The 21,383-nt window shown below is 36.1% G+C and overlaps 1 protein-coding gene and 1 pseudogene across 3 annotated transcripts in view; one reads left to right on the top strand and one right to left on the bottom strand.

The window, feature by feature from the left end:
- The window catches only part of FSTL5 (follistatin like 5), an 873,413-nt gene that overhangs the window by 14,348 nt on the left and 837,682 nt on the right, over window positions 1-21,383 (bottom strand). The window lies entirely within an intron of this gene.
- LOC138422812 (translocon-associated protein subunit beta-like) overlaps window positions 3,400-21,383 on the top strand; it is a 34,903-nt pseudogene continuing 16,919 nt past the window's right edge.

Raw genomic sequence — 21,383 nt, 5'->3', positions numbered from 1 at the left:
TAGGACTGGTATCTCATGTTGTGTCTTAGTTTTTCTCTTTCAACACTATATTTTGCAGATATGTTCCAGTAGCACTGTGTAGTATTTATATTTATTCTATTGCTTTAAAGTTGTTCACAGGCATCTGCCTTAAGAGTCACCATATTTCACTTCTTCTATACCATGATGTGTGTATTCATGTGGCTTCATTCAACTGCTGGGTTGGTTGGTGGCTGAGCACAGTAAGGAAGCCTGGGGTGGCTGGGTCTCCCTCTTTCAGTGTGGTTTTCTACCCTCAAGGATACTACACAAGACTTTCTCCCAAGATGACTGTGGCATTCTAACAGGAGAACCTCTAGATAGTCAAGTCTCAGCTTGCCTCATGTTTGCTTTCATCCCTTGATATTAAGGGTCAAGCCTAGGGTCAACATGGAAGGGGGCCATCTAAAAGTATTGATGCTATGAGACTATTCACTGAGACCTTTATTATAACTGTCCATTATATAAGGTAATATTTTGAATAGTGTTGTACTGAATACTCCATCATTTCCCACTAATTCAGAATGCTGTTTGTTGGTCACATGCCTTTAGTCTATGTCTGAATGTTCTACTTATTTCATCAGCCCTTCTCCTTAAGCATAAGTTTTGCACTATTTTATTTATAGAGCCTATAAATATGTATAAATATCCAGGAAAATGAATCTTTCACATTTTACCTCAGAATTTATTGGCTATTTTGTATGCATAATGTTCCATAAACTTTATAGTTTATCAAGTTATAACATGATTAGTATTTTTATCTTATGCTTGGTAATCAGCTCATCTAATTAAAAAATGTGGATATTTTGAGGGGATTTATCAAATCTATCCATTAAGTAATGGAATTTTAGCATTTTAAAAAGCAATATGATATATATTTCTATTTATTTAATTTATTTTTAACTTTAATATCAAGAAAGAGTCATCTTTTCTTGGATATATGCATAAGTATTTTATGCTTTTTGTTGCTAATGTTAGATTATTTTTTCCATTATTTCTACTGATTGATTTTTGTTGGTGTATATACAAATTTACTGATTTATGATTATTACTCTTAGGACCCTTAACATTCTAAATTATTTTATTTTCTAGTCAGTTTACAGGTGATTTTCTAGTGTTATCTATTTTTAATAATATCATCTGTAAAGATGGATAACTTCTTACTTTCCTTTTGTAATTTTTAATCCACTTAAGTCTTAATCTTTATCATTATAGTAACTAGTACTTTCTTTTTATTTTTCAAATATAACTGTTTTGACCTAATGGTATTTTAGCAATATGGAAAATTATTTGTTGAATGGAATAAAAATTTCAGAAACAGACTCATGTCACATGGTGAATTAAAAGCATAATAAATATGCATAATATATAGTGTTGAGTCAGCTATTTAACAAGAAAATATATATATCTCATGTCTGATACAAAATAATATATAGATAGATGAAAAGAAAATTATAATAACAATGAAAAATCACTAATTATAATAATATTTAAAGAACAATATTAAAAGATGAGTTGGTAACAGTATTACTGTTAAAAACATCAAATATTTAAACTGGAGAAGATGAGGCCTTTTTAAGCAAGACCCCACATTTGATAAGTCAAAAGGTGGGGCTTTATAGAAATGACTGTATTTTGGAAAAAAAAATGGCTAATGCAACCTATTAATATCCTGATTATATAATGAATAACTAAAGTTAGAAAAAAGAAAGAAGCAAAAAAACATTAGCAAAGAAATGAAAGGTTATTCCTCACATGAAGGGAAACTATAATAGCTTACAAATGTCAAATGATTCAAAACTTCTTAATTAGGTGAATATTTTTTAAAAAAGCAAGATATTTATTTTATCAATCTATTGATAACAATAATAAAGTGTATTTAGATCCAACACTAGTAAGGATGTGATTAAGTGTGTTCTCTTACACACTATTGGTAGAAGCATAGTTGTTTTACTCTTTTTGAAGAATATTTTGGTTTTATTTTCCAAACTAAAATATGACTCTCCTTTAATGAAGTGATAATGTCTCAGTATCTTCCCTTAATAAGTGCCCATAAATACTGCAAGGTAGTCATCTGGAAGGATTTTCACTGGAACACTGGCTGCAGTTATGAAAATTAGAAATAATCTAAACTTCATACAATAGCAGAATAATAGAAGAAAGCAAAAATAAACAATAAACCATCTACCAATTGAAATTTCATTCTGCAGTTACAAAAATGACAGCATATTAGTAATGACACAGAAGAATCTCTAAAAATGCTAATTTTTAAACAAGTATACACCAGTCTGCATTTCACAGGTGGCTATAGTGGTAAAGAACCTGTCTGGGAATGCAGGAAACATAAGATACGTGGGTCTGATCCCTGGATCCAAAAGATTCCCTGGAGGAGGGCATGGCAACCCACTCCAGTATCCTTGCCTGGAAAATCCCATGAATAGAGGAGCCTGGCAGGCTACAGTCCATAGTGTCAAACAGAGTTGGACACGACTGAAGCAACTTAGCACAGAAGCGTGCAGGCATACATGAGTTTAAAAAGGATATTGTTTTTTTTTAAGTACTTGTATGTAATTGCTTCAATAAATGAATTGAAAGATTATTCACCAGTCTATCTTGTCTTTTAGAGAGAAAGCACTATGAGTCCTTTTCTTGTTATTGTGTATATTTTTGTGTGCTTTTTAATTTTTAACTAAGATTAAAGGAGTGAGATGCTAATTCATTTTACAAATTAGGAATATATAATGTTAAAAATGTTCAGTGAAATTGGCACTTTCTTATATTCCTAAAAGCCTTGTAATTGCATGTAGAAAATAATTAGGAATTAGCATTAAAGATCTTTCACACACTTATGTCCTCTTTAATAGTAATTCATATCCAAGTTGACTAACCTAAGAAAACAATAATAAATATAAACAAAACTTAATTCAGAAATGTATGTATAACATTTTATACACAGTAGTGAAGATTTACAAATAATTTGTATTTGTATAAATGCTGATATAACCACCTAATATAATAGAATACACATGATGAAAATATATTATAAAGCATTGATTTAAGATTACTGTTTTATGCAATAAAGTTATATAAGAAAATATAATATTGTATGAATAGTATAATAAAATCATTAACCATAAAATAAGCAAAGCCCCTACCTGCACTGATAAATACGCACAAAGATAAATATGCCCAAAGGTAACTTTGGTCAAAGATTGGATTAAATTAATTTTTATTTTGTTTGTTTTAAATTTTGTAAATTTTTTTCCATTCAATGAGTATAATTTATTTTTGTAATAATGTTTAAGAAATATATAGAGTTAATTGTAAACATATGCATATATACTATATATGTATTGTATGCATTTTATAAAGATGGGCACAATGAAGGACAGAAGCAGTACGGGCCTAATAGAAGCAGAAGATATTAAGAAGAGGGTAAATAAAGGTCTTAGTGATCTGGATAACCATGATGGTATGATCACTCACCTAGAGACAGACACCTTGGAGTGTGAAGTCAAGTGGGACTTAGGAAGCTTTACTATGAACAAAGCCAGTGGAGGTGATGGAATTCAAGCTGAGCTATTTCAGATCCTAAAAGATGATGTTGTTAAAGTGCTGCATGCAATATTTCAGCAAATTTGAAAAACTGAGCAGTGGCCAAGGACTGGAAAAGATCAGTTTTCATTCCAATTCCAAAGAAAGGCAATGTCAAAGAATATTCAAGCTACCATCCATCTGTATTCACTTCACATGTCAGCAAGATTATGCTCAAAATCCTTCAAGCAAGACTTCAATAGTATGTGAACTGAGAACTTACAGATGTACAAGCTGGGTTTAAAAAGGCAGAGGAACCAGAGATGAAATTGTCAACATCTGCTGGATCACAGAAAAAGAAAGGGAATTCTCCCTCCCTCCCATCTCCCACAAACACAAAAAAAATCTACTTTGTTGACTGTGTTAAAGACTTTGACTGTGTGGATTACAGCAAACCACGCAAAATTTAAAAAATGGGAATACCAGATCACCTTGCCTGAGAAACCTGTATGCAGGCAGCTTAAGATGTATCAGTTAAAACAGGACATAGAACAGTGGTTCAAAATTGGGAAAGGAGTACATCAAGGCTGTATATTTTCACCCTGCTTATTTAACTTATATGTAGAGCACATCATGTGAAATGCCAGTCTGGATGAAGCATAAGCTGGATTCAAGATTGCTCAGAGAAATATCTATACCTCAGATATGCAAATGACACTATTTTAATGGCATAAAGTGAAGAGGAACTAAAGAGTCTCTTGACGAACTTGAAAGAGGAGAGTGAAAAAGCTGGCTTAAAACTCAACATTAAAAAAATGAAGATCATGGCATCTGGTCCCACCACATCATGGTAAATAGATGGAGAAACAAAAATTCCAGAAAAATGGAAACAGTGAGAGACTTTATTTTCTTGGGCTCCAAAATCATTGTGGATGGTGACACAGCTATGAAATTAAAAGATGCTTGCTTCTTGGAAGAAAAACTATGACAAACCTAGACAGTATATTAAAAAGTATTGAATCACTTTGCCAATAAAGGTCTATATGGTCATGCTATGGTTTTTCCAGTACTCATGTATGGATGTGAGAGTTGGATCATAAAGAAGGCTGAGCACCAAAATATTGATGCTTTTGATCTGTGGTGTTGGAGAAGACTCTTGAGAGTCCCTTGGACAGCTAGGAGATCAAACCAGTCAATCCTAAAGGAAATCAAACCTGAATATTCATTGGAAACATTGATGCTGAAGCTAAAGCTCCAATACTTTGGCTTCCTGGTTCGAAGAGTCGACTCACTGGAAAATACCCTCATGCCTGGAAAGACTGAGGATGAGAGGAGAAGGGGGCAACAGAGGATGAGAAAGTTGGATGGGATCACCAACTCAATGGACATGAGTTTGAACAGCTCGGGGAGACAGTAAATACAGGGAAGCCTGGCATGCTGCCATTTTTGGAGTTGCAAAGAGTCAGACATGACTGACTGACTGAACAGAAACAACAAATACATATTTGTTCAATAGTAAAACAAAATATAGGGACTCTAGATTGAAAGCTCAGGTAGATCTCATTATAATTACTGACCATCATTTTAGTCTTAAATATGCATTTACTAAGTGAGTAGATAAATGTATGGACTGTGATTAGAGTTTCAATAAACAGGTACATATAAAGAGTCATCTTCTAAAAACTATACTGAAAAAAAAATTAAGATACCAGAATATGTTTGGATATCAAATTAAAGGAAAAATGTATGTAATACAAAGCATCCTTATATTGAATCAAGAGAGGAGATGATGGAAGATTAAATTCAAGGCACAAGTAGGAAATATATAGTAAATGAATAATAGAGGACCAACAGAACATGTGTGATCTGTAATGTGCACAAAGCATTTGACTAGTACTAGATAGTGACTTCTTATTTTGTTCAACTATCTTATTTTGTTCAGGTTTAAGAAAAACATATGTAAGAACTAGAAGAAACCAGAGAATGACATATGAACAAATACAGAATATCAATATAATATAGAATATCAATAAAAAGATATAAATTGTTAAAATGAAACAAAAAATTCTACAGCCAAAATTACAATAATTAGAATGAAATATTTGCTACAGGATTTCAACAGAAGATTTGAGCAAGCCAAAGAAAGAATAAGCAAATTTAAAGAAAAGTGAATGAAATGATCTAATCTGAAGAAAGAATAAAGAGAATTAAGTAAACTAATCAGAGTCTAACAGACCTGTGAGATACCACCAAATATGTCAACATACATGCTACAGTTGTCACCAACAGAAAGAAAAAAGAGAAATGGGACAGGAAATGTAATTAAAGGAACAATGGAAAAACAAACATTCTCCAAATTTATTGAAACCCACGATTCTATGTATCCAATGACCTCAACAAACTCTAAGGGCAAATAAAGAGATCCACATCTAGACATATAGTAATCAAACTGTCAGAAGCCAAAATACAGAGAAAATCAGAAGAGCAGCATAAAAGAGCCTCAGTAAGATTAACAACACATTTCTTATCAGAAACCATGAAGCCTAGAAGACAATGGGATGACCTATCCAAAGTGCTGAGAGAAGATACATATTAACCAAGAATTTTTTTATCCCACAAAAAGACCTGTCAAAAATAAAGCAAAATTGAGACATTCTGAGATTTTAAAAGCTTAGGAAGATTGTGCTACTATATCTGCCACATAAGAAATTCTAAAAGGTATACTTCAGCCTGTAATAAAAGGATACTAGCTAGAATTTGGACAAAATACTAAAAAAAAAAAAAAGAGAATGAAAACTCTCAAAACTTAAATAATTTGTAGAAGTCATATGAATACATTAAAAAACCCATGTAAAAGAAGCTACTTAGGTAAATATAAAAGCGTGTATTATTGTATTTTGGGTTTCTTTTTAGTTCCTAGACAACTAAATAAGATATAATTATAAATCTGTGTTTCTGGGAACACATTGTATAAAGACATAACGCTTGAAAACAACAACATAAAGAAGGAGGGGCAGAGTAGTGTAGATTTAGGGTTTTGTATACAAATAAAATTAAAGAAATGTTGAAGGAAACTAACTCGTCTTAAGATGTTAATTATAATCACCAGGACTACCACTAATAAAATGACTAAAGAGAATATGAAAAAGGAAATGTATATAAGATATCCAAAATTTTCACTATAAAAAATCAGCACAAAAGACAATATTAATGGAAGAAATGAAGAACAATAGTCATACAAAATGTACAGAAGACAAATAGAAAATATGGAAGAGTCATAGTAGTAATTTATTTAAATGTAAATGGTTAAACATTCCAATTAAAGTTATATAAGAGAAAAATGGATTTTTAAAAAGAAAACAAACATGATCTACTCTATACTGTTTACAAGAGAGTCATCTTAGATCCACAGACAAAACTATGTTAAAACATGTAGAATGGAAAATGATTTTCCATGAAAAGAGTAACAAAAAGATCTGGGATGGCTATACTACTAACAATATCAGATTTAAAAAACAAACTTTTAATTAATTACAAGAGACAAGGAAGGACATTATATATTGATGAAAGTGTTCCAAAACATGTGAAGCAAATACTGACAGACCTAGGGAGAAAATTCCACAACAGTTGGAGACAAATATCACACTTTCAATAACAGATTAAGCATACAGATTTTTCAAAAAGAAAATAGAGGACTTGGACAACACTATAAAACAATCCCACCCACAAAACAGTAGAATTCATATTCTTTTTAAGAGCACATGAGACTTTTCTACGATAGTCCATATGTTTCAACCACAAAACAAATCCTATCAATTTTGTAAAAACTGAACTAATACAAAGTATCTTCTCCAACAACAGTGAAGTTAGAATAAAAATCAATAACAAGAAACTGGAAGATCACAAATATGTGGAAATTAACTCTAAAGAACTAACAAGTGAAAGAAGGAATTAAAAGGGATATTAAGAAATAGCAGTTTATGTGTCTGGAAATAGCAGTTTATGGGTCTACCTACATGTGGGAGACCAGGTTCGATCCCTGGGTCAGGCAGATCCTCTGGAGAGGGAAATGGCAACCCACTCCAGTACTCTTGCCTGGAAAATTCCATGGACAGAAGAGCCTGGTAGGTTATAGTCCATGGGGTCTCAAAGAGTCAGACATGACTGAATGACTAGCTTTCTCAGTTTATATTAATAGAATAGAGGAGTTCATGGTCATCAAAGTTGATGCAGAAAATCATTTCAGAATATCCAAAACCCTTTCATGATAGAAGCTTTCAGTCAACTAGGAAGAAGAAGGAATCTCCTTAAAATGATAAAGGACATTTGTGAAAAACTCATTGCTGACATCATGCTCATTGTCACTGAAATCCCTTCCTTCTAAAATCAGGTACAAGACAAGAACCACTTTTATTCAAGATTGAACTGGAATTTTTAGCCAGAATAATTAGGCATTAAAGAAAAAAATGAATGTTATTCTTAATGAAAAGGAAGAAATAAAAATATTTTAATTCAAAGATGACTTGAGGTTGGTTACACATAAGAAATTCTAAAGCATACAGACACACACACTTTCTATTAGGGCTAATAAACAAATTCAGGGAAACTGCAGATAAAAGAATAAGTCAAAACTCTACTGTATTTCTACATCTAGCAATAACCAAGCTGAAAATGAAATTTAAAAAATTTGCCATTTACAGAAGCATAAACATAATAAAGTTCTTAAGAATAAATTAATGAAGGGACTGTAAGACGTTCACACAGAAAACTACAAAGCATCACTGAAAGATGTTAAAGAAGGTTTAAAAAATGAAAAGGCATTCCTTGTTTATGAACTGAAATACATCTTATTACTAAAATGGCAAGACTCCTCAAAGTGATTCATAGATACAGTGCAATCCTTATCAAAATCCCAATTGTCTTTTTTTTTAAATAGGAATGGAGAAATTGGACCTTATATTCATGTAGAATTGAAGATAACCAAAATAGGCCATAAATCTTGTCAGAGAATACAAAACGATGTAGGTCTCTCATTTCCTCATTTTAAAAGTTAATATCAGTCTACTTTACTCACAATTATGTGTTTCTAGCATAGGAATAAAATTATAGGCCAAGAAATAGTATTGAGAGCCAAGAAATAAAGCAGTGTATGTATGGCCAGATTATTTTTCTCATGGGTACTAAGAGTATTCAACTGGACAGGACAGTCTCTTCAGCAAATGGTGCTGTGACAAATAGAGACTCACATGCAAAAGAAGGAAGTTGATCCCCTTCCCCTTACTATATATAAAATTTAACTAAAATGGATCAAAGATCTATTACTATAAAACACTTTGAAGGAAACAGGTATAAATCTTCATGATCTTAGATTTAGCAATGATTTGTTAGATATGACCCCAGAAGTAAAAGTAGGAAAATAAAAATAATTTGGATTTTATCAATTTAAAACATTTTGTGAATCAGAGGTCATTAGAGGGAAGTAAAAATACACCCCACCGAATGAGAGAAAACATTTGCAAATCATATATCTGATATTGTCTAGTATCCAGAATAAAGAAAGAACACATACAATGCAAGATCAAAAAGATAGTCTAAAGTGAAAAATGAGCAACGGATTTGAATAGAAGTTTCTCCAATGATGATAAACAAATGACCAAAAAACACTAAAAAGACATTTAACATCATTAGTCATTAAGAAATGAAAGTAAAAATCCAATAAATAGCATATAGCATACATTAGGATAGCTATCATCAAAAAGATGACAAATATTGGCAAGGATGTGGAAAAATTAGAACTTGTATACATTCTGGACAGCTTGGTGTTTTCTCAAAAAAAATCCAAATATGAAATATCATATGATACAAGATATATATACATACATACATACATATATATCTTATATATATATACACATATATATATATACATAATATATATGTGTATATATATATATATATAATCTCCAAACTTGTAAACAGGTATTCAAGCAAACAGTTGCACACAAATATTAGTAGTAGTACTATTCAGAGTATTCAAAGTGGAAATGACCTACTTATTTATTAATAAATAAATGGGTAAAAAAATGTGGTATATCCATATAACAGAGTATCAAACCCAAAATTAAGTACTGACACAAGTTGCATGTAGATGAACTTGCAAAATGTCAAGCTATGTTGAAGAAACCAGATGCAAAATGTTACATATTGTATAATTCAATTTACTTAAAATACCTTAAATTAATATGTATACAGATCAAAAACAAATTAGTGGTTTCCAGGGGCTGAGGCAGGGGGAGATGGGAAGCGACTGCTTAGTGTGCACAGTTAGGTTCACTTTAGGAGGTGAAGAAAACATTTTGGAATATTCTGAAACTAGAGTAATGCTTAAATAACATTCTGAATATACTAATATTAGGTACTGTACACTTTGAAATGATTAAGCTTGTGCTACATGGATATTCACCTTAAAATATTTTAAAAAGCAACTTAAATCTGAATGCTATTAAAGACTAAACTAAAACCGCTGTTGTTGTTGGTCTTTAAGTCATGTCTGATTCTTTTGTGACTCCATGGCCTGTAGTCTGCCAGGGTCCCCTGTCCATGGGATTTCCCAGTCAAGAATACTGGAGTGAGTTGCCATTTCCTTCTCTAATGGATGTTCCCAAACCAGGAATCAAACCTGAGTCTCATGCATTGACAGGTGGTTTCTTTACAACTGAGCCACCTAGGAAGCCCAAACTAAAACTAATTAACAGCAAAAAAAAAGAGTGGCAGTTGCCAACAAATTTAATTCAGTTTAACATTAATGAATCAAGAACTCTGTCGCTGCTTTGTGGCATATTTGAATATTAGTTTCACCATATCATCAGTCTTTATATAATCTTTATCTATTGTTAATGGATTAAAAAAGCGTGATAAAAATATATGTACTCCTTTGTTGTTCAGTTGCTAGGTTATGTCCAACTCTTTGAGACCCCAAGGACTGCAACACCTCAGGTTTCCCTGTCCTTCATAGTCTTGCAGAGTTTGCTCAAATTCACATCCACTGAGTTGATGATGCCTTCCAACCATTTCATCTTCTGTCACCTCCTTCTCCTTCTGCCCTCAGTCTCTCCCAGCATCAGGGCCTTCTCCAATGAGTTGGCTCTTCACATCAGGTGGCCAAAGTATTGGAGCTTCAGCTTCAGCATCAGTCCTTCCAATGAATATTCAGGGTTCTTTTCCTTTAGGATTGTTGGTTTGATCTCCTTGCTGTCCAAGAGACTCTAAAGAGTCTTTTCCAGCACCAAAGTTCGAAAGCATAAACTCTTCGGTACTTAGCCTTCTTTATGGCTCATTTCTCACATCTGTGCATGATTATCGGAAAAATCATAGCTTTGACTAGATGGACCTTTGTTGGCAAAGTGATGTCTCTGCTTTTTAATATACTGTTTAGGGTTGTCATAGCTATTCTTCCAAAGAGCAAGAATCTTTTAATTTCAGGGCTGCAGTCATTGTCCACAGTGATTTTGGAGCCCAAGAAAGTTAAGCCTGTCCCAGTTTCTATTTTTTCTATGAAGTGATGGGAACAGATGCCATGATCTTAGTTTTTTCAATGTTAAGTTTAAGCCAGCTTTTTCACTCTCCTCTTTCATCTTTTTCAAGAGGATCTTTAGTTCCTCCTCCATTGCTACCATTGAGGTGGTATTATCTGCATATCTGAGGTTGTTGATATTTCTCCTGGAAATCTTGATTCGAGCTTGTGATTCCTTCAGCCTGGTGTTTCACATAATGTACTCTGCATATAAATTAAATAAGCAGGGTGACAAAAAACAGCTTTGATGTACTCTCTCAATTTTGAACCAGTCCAATCTTTCATGTCTGATAATAACTGTTACTTCTTGAACTGTATAGTTTTTAAGAGGCAGGTTAGGTGTTCTGGTGTGCCCATATCTTTAAGAATTTTTCATAGTTTGTTGTGAGCCACACAGTCAAAAGATTTAGTGTAGTCATTGGAGAAGGAGTGGATGCCTTCCTGGAATTCTCTTGCTTTTTCTATGATTCAAAGGATTTTGGCAATTTCATCTCTGGTTCCTCTGTCTTGTCTAAATCCAGCTTGTACATCTGGAAGTTCTAAGTTCATAGACTGTTTAAGCCTCACTTGAAGGGTTTTGAGCATTACTTTGGTAACATGTGAATCCATTCTGTAACCATAAGGGATTTGATTTAGGTCATACCTGAATGGCTTAGTGGTTTTCCCTGCTTTCTTCCAATTACATCTGAATTTTGCAGTAAGGAGCTAAGACTTAGCCACCTTCAAGTCTTGTTTTTGTTGACATAGAGCTTCTCCATCTTTGGCTGCAAAGAATACAGTCAATCTAATTTCAGTACTGACCATCTGGTGATGTACATGTGTAAAGTCATCTCTTATGTTGTTGGAAGAGAGTTTGCTATGACCAATGTATTTTCATGGCAGAATTCTGTTACCCTTTGCCCTGCTTCATTTTGTACTCAAAGGCCAAACTTGCCTGTTACTCTAGGCATCTCTTGACTTCCTTCTTTTGCAATCCTATCCTCTCTAATGAAAAGGACATATTTTCTGGTGTTAGTTCTAGAAGGTCTTGTATGTCTTTACAGAAGCATTTAAATTCAGTGTACTTGCCCAGCCCTTGGCACCATTGGCAGAAAGTACTTTGCAGTATGAGAGGTAGCAGTGGGAACTGCTCAGCCCCCTGGACCTCCCAGTCAAGGGACAGAAAGCTCTTCAGAGGTCTTGATTCACCAAGTGACTTGAGTTCCTAGGAGCACGTGGCTTGTGGTCTGGCTGTGCTTGGCTGTCCAGCCACAGCAGCAGTAGCTGCCCAGCACAGGAATGGCCAAGAGGAGATACCCCACGTCCAAGGTCAGGAGTGCCAGCCAAGAGGAGATACCTCACATTCAAGGTAAGAGAAATCGAAGTAAGACGGTAGGCACTAAGAGAGGGCATCAGAGGGCAGACAGACTGAAACCACAATCACAGAAAACTAGCCAATCTGATCACATGGACCACAGCCTTGTCTAACTCAATGAAACTAAGCCATGCTGTGTGGGGCCACCCAAAACATACGGGTCGTGGTGGAGAGGTCTCACAGAGTGTGGTCCATTGGAGAAGGGAATGGAAAACCACGTCAGTATTCTTGCCTTGAGAACCCCATGAACAGTACAGAAAGGCAAAAATATAAGACACTAAAGGATGAACTCCTCAGATGCATAACTGTCCAATATGCTACTGGAGATCAGTGGAGAAATAACTTCAGAAAGAATGAAGGGATGGAGCCAAAGCAAAAACAACACCCAGTTGTGGATGTGACTGGTGATAGAAATAAGGTCCAATACCGTAAAGAGCAATATTGCAAGGGAACTTGGAATGTTAGGTCCACAAATCAAGGCAAATTGGAAGTGGTCAAACAAGAGATAGCAAGAGTGCATGTCGACATTCCATGAATCAGCAAACTAAAATAAACTGGAATGAGTGAATTTAACTCATATGATCATTATATCTACTACTGTGGGCAGGACTCCCTTAGAAGAAATGGAGTAGCCATCATGTACAACAAAAGAGTTTGAAATGCAGTTCTTGGATGTAATCTCTGAAACTACAGAATGATCTCTGTTCGTTTCCAAGGCAAACCATTCAATATCACGGTAATCCAAGTCCATGCCCCAACCAGTAATGCTGAAGATGCTGAAGTTGAACAGTTCTATAAAGACCTACAAGACCTTTTAAAACTAACCCCCAAAAGATGTCCTTTTCATTATAGGGGACTGAAATGCAAAAGTAGGAAGTCAAGAAACACTTGGAGTAACAGGCAAATTTGGCCTTGGAATACAGAATGAAGCAGGACGAAGGCTAACAGAGTTTTGCCAAGAGAGTGCACTGGTCATAGTAAACACCCTCTTCCAACAACATAAGAGAAAACTTTGCACATGGACATCACCAGATGGCCAACACCACAATCAGACTGATTATATTATATTGTTTGCAGTCAAAGATGGAAAAGCTCTATACAGTCAGCAAAAACAAGACCTGGAGCTGACTGTGGCTCAGATCATGAACTCATTATTGCCAAATTCAGATTTAAATTGAAAAAAGAGGGGAAAACTACTAGACCATTCAGGTGTGACCTAAATCAAATCCCTATGATTATACAGTAGAAGTGAGAAATAGATTTAAAGGACTCGATCTGATAGAGTCCCTGATGAACTATGGATGGAGGTTCATGACATTGTACAGGAGTCAGGGATAAAGACCATCCCCAAGACAAAGAAATGCAAAAAAGCAAAATGGATGTCTGGGGAGGCCTTACAAATAGCTGTGAAAAGAAGAGAAGCGAAAAGCAAAGGAGAAAAGGAGAGATATACTGATTTGAATGAAGAGTTCCAAAGAATAGCAAGGAGAGATAAGTAAGCCTTCCTCGGTGATCAAGGCAAAGAAATAGAGGAAAACAACAGTGTGGGAAAGACTAGAGATCTCTTCAAGAAAATTAGAGATACCAAGGGAACATTTTATGCAAAGATGGGCTCGATAAAGGACAGAAATGGTATGGACCTAACAGAAGCAGAAGATATTAAGAAGAGGTGGCAAGAATACACAGAAGAACTGTACAAAAAAGATCTTCACGACCCAGATAATCATGATGGTGTGATCACTCACCTAGAGCCAGACATCCTGGAATGTGAAGTCAAGTGGGCCTTAGGAAGCATCACTACTAACAAAGCTAGTAGATGTCATGGAATTCCAGCTGAGCTATTTCAAATCCTAAAAGATTATGCTGTGAAAGTGCTGCACTCAATATGGGAAAGGAGCACAGCGAGATTTTGCAGATTGTCACCCTGTTATTTAACTTATACGCAGAGCACATCATGTGAAATGCCAGGCTGGGTGAAGCACAAGCTGGAATCAAGATTGCCAGGAAAAGGATCAACAACCTCAGAGATGCAGATGATAACCACTCATTGCAGAAAGTGAAGAGGAACAAAAAAGCCTCTTGATGAGGGTGAAAGAGGAGAGTGAAAAAGCTGACTTGAAACTCAACATTAAAAAAAAAAAAAGATTGGGGCATCTGGTCTCATCACTTTATAGCAAATAGAAGGGGAAAAAGTGGAAACAGTGACATATTTTATTTTCTTGGGCTTCAGAATCACTGTGAATGTTTACTGCAGCCATGAAATCAGAAGACATTTGTGCCTTGTAAAGAAAAGCTATGACTAACCTAGACAGCATATAAAAAAGCAGAGATATCACTTGCTGATAAAGGTCCCTATAATCAAAGCTATGGTTTTTCCAGTAGTTATGTACAGATATGAGAGATGAACCATTAAAAAGGCTAAGTACCATAGAATTTATGTTTTTGAATTGTGGTGCTAGAATAAACTCTTGAGAGTCCCTTGGACTGCACAGAGATCAAACAACTCAATTCCAATGGATATCAACCCTGAATATTCACTGGAAGCACTGATTCTGAAGCTGAAGCCCCAATGCTTTGGCAACCTGATGAGAAGAGCTGACTCACTGGAAACGACTCTGATGCTGGGAAAGATTGAAGGCTAAAGGAGAAGGAGGCAGCAGAAGATAAGATGATTAGATATAATCACTGACTCAAGGGACATGAATTTGAGAAAACTCTGGTAGATAGAGAAAGACAGAGGAGCCTGGTGTGCTGCAATCCATGGGGTCACAGAGTCAGACATGACTTAGTGACTGCAGAATAACAACTTCTATATATCAGCTTGTGAGATCTTGAACAAGTTACTTTATCTCAGTTTTGGTTGTTTTCTTTGTTGCATATTCTAATAATGTATAATAAGTGAAGATTAGAGAAATACCTGTATGAAGTCTGGTATATATTATTCTTTTTTTTTTGCTGTGTGCTCAGTCATGTCCAACTCTTTGTGACCCCCTGGACTATATAGCCCATGGAATTCTCCAAGCCAGAGTACAGGAGTGGGTAGCCATTACATTTTCCAGGGGATCTTCCCAACCCAGGAATCAAACCCAGATCTTCTGTATCACAGGCGGAATCTTTACCAGCTAAGCCACCAGGGAAGCCTAGTATATCCTAGGTGCTAAGTAAATTACAGCTATTCTCATTAAGAGTAACTGCAGATATCAAAAGAATCTATTAAAATTAAAATAATGCAAATATCAATCAGCAGTTTATTCATTTCAATAATTTAGATAATTTCCCTGAGAAAGGAAGATAAATACTTTTAACAAACAGGATTTTTTTTCCCTAAGCAGTTTTTTTTCCAGTCCATTCATCTTTTCTGAGGTTGACTTAACAATTTTGGCCTTGTATTAAATTCCTTAACTTTTATCTACTCAAAAAGATGTATGTTGCATAAAAAGGGTTAAATAGCTAGCATTTTAGAGAACCAGCATTTAATTTGTTTTGACATTGTTCTTTAATTTAAGGTCTACACGGTTGGCTGAGTGAGGGATGGCCTGCAAGGTCGTTTCTTTATTCAGAAAAATGAGCACTCAGATATTTAGAAATGCCACATGGAGAATATGTGCGTATAGTACATTTAAGTATCTGAGCCTATGTTTACTTTAAGCCTGATTCTACATACTGATTTATTTATGAGATTTTCAGTGCCAATCCTTCAGCATCAAAGTGTGGAATTCTTGAGGCAAGAATAGTCTTCTCCAATACCACAATTCAAAAACATCAATTCTGCACACAGCTTTATCTATAGTCCAATTCTCACATCCATACATGACTACTGAAAAAACCAAAGCCTTGACTAGACAGACCTTTGTTGACAAAGTAATGTCTCTGCTATTTAATATGCTGTCTAGGTTGGTCATAACTTTCCTTCCAAGGAGTAAGCATCTTTTAATTTTATGGCTGCACTCACCATCTGCAGTGATTTTGGAGCCCCCAAAATAAAGTCTGACACTGTTTCCACTGTTTCCCCATCTATTTTCCATGAAGTGATGGGACCAGATGCCATGATCAGAGTTTTCTGAATGTTGAGATTTAAGCCAACTTTTTCACTCTCTTCTTTCACTTTCATCAACAGGCTCTTTAGTTCTTCTTCACTTTCTGTCATAAGGGTGGTGTCATCTGCATATCTGAGGTTGTTGCTATTTCCCCTGGCAATCTTGATTCCAGCCTGTGCTTCATCCAGCCCAGTGTTTCTCATGATGCACTCTGCATATAAACTAAATAAGCAGGATGACAATATACACCCTTGACGTACTCCTTTCCTATTTGGAACCAGTCTATTGTTTCATGTCCAGTTCTAACTGTTGCTTCCTGATCTGCATATAGGTTTCTCAAGAGGCAGGTCAGGTGGTCTGGTATTCCCATCTCTTTCAGAATTTTCCACAGTTTATTGTGATCCACACAGTCAAAGGCTTTGGCATAGTCAATAAAGCAGAGAGAGATGTTTTTCTGGAACTCTCTTGCTTTTTTGATGATCCAGTGAATGTTGGCAATTTGATCTCTGGTTCCTTCAGCTTTTCTAAAACCAGCTTGAACATCTGGAAGTTCACGGTTCACATATTGCTGAAGTCTGGCTTGGAGATTTTGAGCATTACTTTACTAGCATGTGAGATGAGTGCAACTGTGCAGTAGTTTGAAAATTTTTGGCATAGCCTTTCTTTGAGATTGGAATAAAAACTGACCTTTTCCAGTCCTGTGGCCACTGTTCAGTTTTCAAAATTTGCTGACATATTGAGTGTGGCACTTTCACAGCATCATCTTTTAGGATTTAAAATAGCTCAGCTGTAATTCTATCACCTCCACTAGCTTTGTTCATAATGATGCTTCCTAAGGCACACTTGACCTCACTTTCCAGGATGTCTGGTTCTAGTGAGTGATCACACCATTGTGATTATCTGGGTTGTGAAGATCTTTTTTGTACAGTTCTTCTGAGTATTCTTGCCACCTCTTCTTAATATCTTCTGCTTCTGTTAGGTCCATACCATTTCTGTCCTTTATCAAGCCCGTCTTTGCATAAAATGTTCCCTTGGTATCTCTAATTTTCTTGAAGAGATCTCTAGTCTTTCCCATTCTGTTGTTTTCCTCTATTTCTTTGCCTTGATCACCGAGGAAGGCTTACTTATCTCTCCTTGCTATTCTTTGGAACTCTTCATTCAAATCGGTATATCTCTCCTTTTCTCCTTTGCTTTTCGCTTCTCTTCTTTTCACAGCTATTTGTAAGGCCTCCCCAGACATCCATTTTGCTTTTTTGCATTTCTTTGTCTTGGGGATGGTCTTTATCCCTGACTCCTGTATAATGTCATGAACCTCCATCCATAGTTCATCAGGTACTCTGTCTATCAGATCTAGTCCCTTAAATCTATTTCTCACTTCCACTGTATAATCATAAGGGATTTGATTTAGGTCACACCTGAATGGTCTAGTGGTTTTCCCACACTTTCTTCAATTTAAGTCTGAATTTGGCAATAATGAGTTCATGATCTGAGCCACAGTCAGCTCCAGGTCTTGTTTTTGCTGACTGTATAGAGCTTCTCCATCTTTGGCTGCAAAGAATACATAATCAATCTGATTTCACTGTTGACCATCTGGTAATGTCCACGTGTAGAGTCTTCTATTGTCTTGTTGGAAGAGGGTGTTTGCTATGACCCGTGCATTCTCTTTGCAAAACTCTATTAGCGTTTGTCCTGCTTCATTTTGTACTCCCAGGCCAAATTTTCCTGTATAATCTTGGACTAATAATGTGAGTCTGGATGTCAGGGAACCTACCATGTACAGATTCTACCACATACTATTTGTGTGGTCATCGGTGATTTATTTTCTTCATCTGTAAAATGAATATAGTGAGGCTTTCCTGGAGGTCCAGTGGTTAAGACTGTGTTCCCAATGCAGCCATCACGGTTTCCATCTCTGGTCAGGGAACTAAGATCTAGCTTACTGCATGGTGTGGTCAAAATAAATAAGTAAGTAATAAATATGTAAGTAAGTAAATAAAGTCTCCAGTCATTGACATTAAAAAAAAGAAAAATAAATAAAATGAGAATAGCAATAACATCTGCTCATAGGACTTTTGCAAAGGCCGGATTAATTCATGTAACACAAATGAAAAGACGTCTTGCATATATTCACTGCCGTATCTTTGGTATATAAATATTAAATGCTTAGTAATGACTACATGAATTACTTCATGTGCATTAGTCTCTCATCTGTGTCCAACTCTTTGTGACCTCATGGGCTGTTGTCTCCCACTCTCTTCTGTCCATGAGTTTTTCCAGGCAAGAACACTGGGGTGGGTTGCCATTTCCTTCTCCAGGGGATTTTCCTGACCCAGGGATCATACTTGGGTCTTCTGCATTGCAGGCAGACTCTTTACCATCTGAGCTACCAGGTAAGCCTGAATTATTTACTTCAGGGTAATGTACTAATTGCTATAATTAGGCATGGCATTCCACTGGAAAATGGACAGTTCACAGAGACTGACAGAAATTATGAAAGTTTTCCAGAAGGAGATAAAGCAAGTGTTGGAAGACACTGGTCAGATGCAGAACAGGTGATAATTCATTTCAAATATGGTGGTTTAGTTGCTAAGTCTTGCCTGGCTCTTGCAAACCCATGGACTGTAGCCTGTCAGGCTCCTCTGTCCATAGGATTCTCCAGGCAAGAATACGGGGGGTGGGGGGGTTGCCATTTCCTTCTCCAGGGGATCTCCCTGACCCAAGGATCAAATCTGATCCTTGGGTCTCCTGCATTGCAGGTAGATTCTTTACCAACTGACCTATGAGGGAAGCCCCATTTCAAATGCAGGGGAAAAAAAAAAAAAAGCAACATAGTCGGTGACATTGAATACAAGCTGTCTTGCACTACAAAAGCAACATGCATAAAATGGAGATATTTATTTCATTCTGCTCTGAGCTCCTTGAGAGGCACGCATTGGGCAGCATATCTACAGTCCTTGTATCTATAACACTGAGCTTTACATGTAAGAGGCATTTGTCATCTCATGCATTATTCTTTAGATAGCTTCCTAAACTTCTCTCAAACACTTCTCTCAATCACTTTTCAATCTCCTTCACGCAGAGCTTCCAGGATAACCCACGGCACACACATAATCCCTCAAAAGAAGAGCAGACAAGAAAACTTCAATATCTGCCTGTTACCGATGGCCCTGAAGATACATTACTGCTCCAACACTGGCCCCATTTTTCATATCTTCTCTATTCAGCCCCTCTGTTTTTCCATCTAAATCATATATATTTGCCTATACACATGAAACAATTTTTCTAATTATAACATATATATTTTTGTATTGCAGTCTTTAATTCCAGAGGCTAAAAAATAATGCAGTGGGAAAAGCAGGGAAAGTACCAGAAAACAAAAAGAATATGCTCATAAAGGGAAGAGATTAAGTTTCTGAATATTGACCAGTCCTTAGTACTACATCCTTGAGGACTCTTTGCCCTGAAGGACCTGTCCTTGGATCAAACTCCTATGTTAGTTTCCTAACTGCTCTCCACTCCTGTCCTCTGGGACTATAACCTCTACACCAACCGCAGTGGCATCACCCCAATGAAAATCAGGGTTTCATCTGATCCCTTCTCTTTTTAACGGATTCTGTTGCACTCAGAATACAATGTAACCTGATCTCCTTTTCTAAACTCATCTCCTCCCTCAAGCCACAGTGGCCTGTGGTCTGCATGGCAGACTTGTCAGAAGAATTTCTGTTCGATAAGTTTGAGCTCACAGTTACCTCTTCATAAAATCCTTGGCTTGATTGATCTCTCATATTTTTTCAATTAGTATCTCTTCACAAACACCTGCTACATTATTGTTGTCAATAACTTCACATTCTATTTTTCTCAAATTTTGATGCCTTTTAGTGTGCCTGAGTAGTTCCTGGAATTCCGATCGTCACTGGGTACTTGTAGATATTAGTCTCCAATCCTTGAAATTAGAAACCTGGTCCTGAATTCTGTGATCTCATCCAAGAACTACTTGGGGAAGTTCTGTTCAGTTACAGCAGGCTGTCCTTCAGTCAGCAGTATATAATTCCCATTTTTCATTCTCTATCAATATCTATAAATTCCTTCAAAGAAGGACTATTGAGAGCACTGTAAATATTGTACATAAAGAACCCAGTAGACTGCTTGGCACAAAACATAAAGGGTATTTGCTGATAGAGCCATTGCTGTTTTTTTTTTTTAAATAAGAATGTTTATTTATTTATCTGTATCATGTCTCAGTTTCAGCATGCAGGCTCTTCGTTGCAGTACATGCATTCTCTAGCTGTGGCACATGGGCTTAGGAGCATGCAGGCTCAATAGTTGCATCATCTGGGCTTAGTTTTCCCTGTGGCATGAGGGATCTTAGTTCCTTAACCGGGGATTGAACACACTCCTCCTGCATTGCATGGTAGATCCTCAACCACTGGACTACCAGGAAAGGGTTACGAGATTTCTGAACAGGAAAACTAGGTTTTCCTCCTATACTAATGACAATCTTCTTAAGGCTCCAGAACCAATTTTCTTATTTATATTGCCAGATTATTCCAGAAACAAGCTAGGTTTGGAGTTACACCAGAAAAATTGAAGCTAGGCATCCAAGAGGGCTAGGCAAATAGCCAAATATGCAGGTCCCAGCATAGCTCAGGGAATCTGAGCTTCTACATTGGGCCTTAGGGTTGCCTGTGTTGCCTGCTCTCAAGTTAATTTAGCTGACCATGTAACCGAAAAAGCAACACAAAGAAAAAGCGGGCAATTTGAAGCAGGCATTCAGCAGGCCAAAAAAAAAAAGGAGGGGGAGGGGAGGCAAGAAAGCGGGCATTTCCTGCAGGAGGCCTAAATGCTATTCTTCAATACATCTTAAGGA

Source organism: Ovis canadensis, chromosome 17, assembly GCF_042477335.2.
Source record: "Ovis canadensis isolate MfBH-ARS-UI-01 breed Bighorn chromosome 17, ARS-UI_OviCan_v2, whole genome shotgun sequence".
Classification (NCBI taxonomy): domain Eukaryota; kingdom Metazoa; phylum Chordata; class Mammalia; order Artiodactyla; family Bovidae; genus Ovis; species Ovis canadensis.
Note: the sequence above shows the minus strand (reverse complement) of the source record. Positions and strands in the feature narration are given on the sequence as shown.